This window comes from Montipora foliosa, chromosome 8 (assembly GCF_036669935.1).
Source record: "Montipora foliosa isolate CH-2021 chromosome 8, ASM3666993v2, whole genome shotgun sequence".
NCBI lineage: Eukaryota > Metazoa > Cnidaria > Anthozoa > Scleractinia > Acroporidae > Montipora > Montipora foliosa.
In genome coordinates this window covers 24044764-24049763 of record NC_090876.1, presented here as the reverse complement: position 1 = coordinate 24049763, position 5000 = coordinate 24044764, and the positions used below count along the sequence as shown (strand labels likewise).

The 5000-nt window shown below is 37.8% G+C and overlaps 1 long non-coding RNA gene across 1 annotated transcript in view; it reads right to left on the bottom strand.

The window, feature by feature from the left end:
- Positions 1 to 5000, bottom strand: part of LOC138012739 (uncharacterized) — a 12680-nt gene that overhangs the window by 1396 nt on the left and 6284 nt on the right. The window contains exons 2-3 of the long non-coding RNA XR_011125070.1: positions 3614 to 3726; positions 1 to 2264 (exon numbers count right to left, since the gene is read on the bottom strand). The exon at positions 1 to 2264 is cut by the window's left edge and continues 1396 nt beyond it. This is a non-coding gene — a long non-coding RNA (uncharacterized lncRNA). The remainder of the gene's footprint in view (positions 2265 to 3613; positions 3727 to 5000) is intronic.

The window sequence follows — 5000 nt, the reverse complement described above, 5'->3', positions numbered from 1 at the left end:
CTAGCATCCCACAATGACAACTGGTCCCTAAAAAAGAATACAGAGTAAAGAAACAACAAGAACGGGGATTAGATCTAACATGCCACAATACAGAAGAAACCATACCGCATCTACTGTGTGGCTGCTCTGCCGTGGCCCAAACAATCTATAAGTCGAGACATAATAAAATGCTAAGACCGATAATTAGACCACTTCCTGTTATCATTATACAACATGGAAAACGACGACTCCAAAGCCTGGTACAAACAAGCGATCCCCAAAAGAAGTATTGAAAATGACCAATCTACAATACTTTGGGATACAGCTATCTACATAATTTTTTATAAATAAAGCACAAGAAAATGGAGCAAATAAGCCAAATATGACCATCTACGACAAGAAAAACAAGAAAATCATACTCGTGGAAGGACTGTGTGCAACGTAGGACAAATCAACTACAGGAATGAGTATAAGAAGAGAAACTTCCTTGGCCTACGACTAGGACTATGCAATCTTTTAATACCCTGACTATGAAATCAAGCAAATCAATATAGTGTATAACTTCCTGGGGGATTTCAACAGCCCCTTAGAGAAAGCACTTTCTGACCTAGCCCACAAGAAAGGAACCATCAAACTCCTAACCAACTGCCAGAAATGGATCATCACACAAAATTGCGAGGTCATCAAGAAATTCTACAGTTTGAGACACTGAGATACACTGTAGTCTACAAACTGTTGCCTAGACATTGTCCGCAGCACGTTTCGAAAATTGTGAATGTAAAGATATCAATAAAACCATAATAATAATAATAATAATAATAATAATAATAATAATAATAATAATAATAATAATAATAATAATAATAATAATAGAACTTTATTTTCACACCATAATGTTAAACGTTGAATAGCTTGTGGGGTCGTGCTCAAATCAAATAAATGCATAGAGAAATTTTCAATTAAGTGTCGAAAGTAATTAGCGAATTGCTTTGGATTTGCATTACTTCACTCAGTGATTGGTTCAAAGTTCTCGCGCCACTTTTTTACCCAATCAGAAGTAAAACGAAAACCAATCGTGGCTCGCGCATGCACATTTTCCCGTGCTTTGCGTCGGCTGCGTTTAATTACTTCGATTTTTGATTGGTTAACTGGATTGTCTCCGTCCTTTGTGATTGGCCAAAGTAATTACTTTGGTTTTGGTTTTACGACACTCGATTGAAACTCCCTCTATCAAATTATATTGGTTTTTAGTTGTTGTTGTTGTTGTTGTTGTTGTTATTTTGAACTTTTCTCGGTAAATTGATTACAGTGTACAAAGTTTTGCACACAGCCTTTGGCTTGTGTGTTATTTCTCAAGCGAATTCGTTTTATTGTTAGCCTTTTCTGTCAAAATAATTTGTTGAAAACCGATCAAAATACCCCTTCAAAGCAAACTCAACGTGCATACAATGTACAAAAATATGTGGTGGAACAGTAAAAAAATCCCACTTGAAAACACAAGTTGAACATTTGTGCACATGTGCTGGAAATCTACTAAATTTTAAGGCTAAAAATGATAGATAATTTTCTGTGATCTATTTAATGCTTGGATGCCTCTCAGGTGGGTCCCCTGAGTAAAATGACAGATTCCACTACACAATGTACCCACACAAAAAGTTACATGACGTTGACTACAATTTTTACATAGAATCCTTCGTGATTGACATACATCTCTATTAAGCAAACCTTTGTTTTGAATCCAATGTCAGCCTGTTAATTTTACTTCAAATGACACTAATTAAAACAAAAATACACTGCTTCCTTACTGTTTTCCCACTGGTGTGTTATCATTGTAACAGTTACAGTGACAACACATCATTAGCAGGTATGTACTAAACATAAATACTCATATTGTGAATAGCATGTCCTCAATGTCTGTACATAGTATCAGAAACCCATAAGGGTTGAAACGTGTAACGGCCTTTTGTGTGCTGGGAAACAAGCTTCTGAATATTCAATTTGCTAAGTACCATATTTGGAACAACAAGAGCGAGGGGTTTCCAAATATGGTACTTAGCACTGAAACATTCAACCAATCAGGTCGCACTGAATATTCGGAAGCTGTGAACGCACGTTACACGTTTCAACCCTTATGGGTTTCTGATAGTATGGAACCATTTTTTGCAACTAAAATATTTTAAGATCATTAAATGATAAAAATAGGCTGATGCATTTATAATCTTCACACCCTGGTGAACAGTCCTAGGAAAGTCAGGGATGCTACAAAGCAACACAAGAATTGGAGCCTGTAAAACAAATGATGACAAAAACAAAAATAAGATCTCTTGAGCAATGAATCATTACAACTAAAAAAATGGGGAGCAGCGGTGGCGCAGTGGTAAGAGCACTCGCCTCCCACCAATGTGGCCTGGGTTCGATTCCCAGACTCTGCGTCACATGTGGGTCGAGTTTGTTGGTTCCCTACTCACTCTGCTCTGATAGGCTTTCCTCTGGGTACTCCATTTTTCCTCTCTCCTCAAAAACCAACCCATGCCTTTTCATTGATCTGCATTAGTTTGAATTGATTTCAATATTATTGACAGTGTCTCTTGTTAGTGCCCCAGTGCTAAATACAGTTGACACTTAAATATATTTCATCATCATCCTCCTCCTCCTCATCATCATCATCAGTTTGACAATTTCAGTCCTGAAAATATAGGGGGGTAGGAGTGGGGAGCAATTGTCACCTGACCCAGTTTAATGGCTTAGCTCCCATGAGTTTGCTATAGTCCAGTAGTAGAGCAAAGTTAAGAAGTAGTAATATCAGAGGGCCATAGGTTCGATTCCGGCAAAGGAACACTCGAATTTTTTCCCAGTTTTCCTTGAGTCACCATTAAAATGTTAATTGGCGTCGACGCTGGCCTACATGACTCCAGTCTCGCCTTTCTTATAATTTTGCTCTCACAAGTACATGTATGTATTTGAGTGAATGTCTCTTTCTGAATCATTACATTATGGGTGGCTCCTTGAAAATTTCGTTTAAGGAGGCTCGAACCAGTTCCAACGCTTCCAAGTGACCCTCATATTAGAAGGAACGCACCAAAACGTTGTATCATGTATTGGCAATATTGTGGTACCAAATGTAACACGAATTATTGCTGAACAAGATACAGTCGTTATTGTGACATAATATGTCACTGTGGCAATGGGCAAGCCCTGTAAAAACACCCTTTATTTTGTCTTTAGTTGCTTATATCTCAAAAATGAACTAGGTGATCCCATTTTTTATTTCTGAAAAGTAATCAGAAGGGCAAGATGAAACTTTCTGCAAAGTTTAAAAAAATTCTGTCCAACTTGGATTCAGAGCCACCTTAATTTTGTGATTTCTTGAAGGTAGCTTGTTTTTTTTATAGAATAAGAAATCAGTTATTGAGTAAACATTAAAGGGAAAGACCAAGCTCGTCTTGAAGGAGGGAACCAGTTTACTATTTACACTATTCACTGAGAATGGTAGAGTTGAGTTTCGAACCACTCTATACTCGTCTAAAACATGAAGTAACCAATAGGTCAGGACAACTCCAGTTCACAAAATCTCACCAGAGGAACAGTCAAATAAGCACTGACAAAAGAGTAATGTCAGTTGTATCAAGCTCACCTTAAGCTAATGAGCTGATCAAGTGTTTGATCATTTACCCGAATCTCTTGGACATTGGCACCTTTGTTCTTCTGGTATGCCTTTCATCACCTGCTCAGCATGCCTGCCACACCCTTACAAGGTTCAAAAGGAAAGAAGATATTGTGATGTTGCGATGATAGATTTCCTTTCAGAGAGCTTTAACATCATGTAAAGCAACAGCATATAAGAGCAACAAATGGCACCTGGAAATTTCAATTTATGACTTGTATACATGATATTAATTTTTTCATGTAAAAAAACAAAATTGTGTTGTTTCCCTGCAATCCCAAATTTCACTCACTTAAAAGCATGTGACGTTATAACAATATTACCCAGAAATATTTCTTGAGGTACGTATGCAAAATACCACAATAGGTCACGCTTTTACAGGTAAAGTCTGCATGCGACCCAAGTGGCCCATTACGCCGGAACTCATCCTGGTTTCTGTAGCATGAGGCAACTAGGAGTATTTTCACTCCCCCCTGGATGGAATGCTAGTCCATCGCAGGGCTACCCCCAGTATTAAATTCGCTGGTACCCATTTATACACCTGGGTGGAGAGAGTAAAGTGTCTTGCCCAAGAACACAACACAATGTCCCCGGCCAGGGCCCGAACCGAGTCGAGCGCACTAACCATGAGGCCACCTCAGAATATTTTTTGCAGACAGCCCAATGAATTACAGTGCTTATTAGCTGTCTAGCTATCTTATCAATCACTTGTGTGGCTGAAAAGATCAGTAGACACAGCAGTCAGCACTGATACTGTAGATACCACAGGTTTACACACAGCTTTTTTTACAAACAGATTGTGTCTTCTGATGTTAGAATAAAAAAGTACATAATAAACACTGTGTACACATAGCTAATATCTTAACCCTAAAGCAGTCAAAAAAATGCCACAGTTTCTCTTGTTTTTATTTACCGGTACTTACAAAATCAATTATTATGAGATTACCTGAAAATGTCAAATAGAGACCTTCCCTTATGAGGAGTGGTCAGTTATTGGAGGTCACTGATTTTGATTTGACTGACTTAGGGAGATACTAGACTGTAATATTATGTACAGCTGGCTTTCATCTTGACTGACCAGTTAGTTCTCTTACAAGTAAAGTCACTGGGTGGAAAGTCATGGATTGAAACAAGGCTGAGTTTCTATGTTTAACTTTAAGTTAATAGTTTGTTTTCAGCAGTCTCACAAAGAAGACTTGAAAATATATTCATTCATTGATTCACTTGCTCACTCATTAATTCAGTTGCTCCGTTAAAATTAGTCACTTAGTCTGTCAGTAAGTCTATCTGCTTTCACGCTCCATGCAAGGTGTCAATAGTTTGAGGAATCTCTTAACTTGAAGGTTCATGTTTAAGT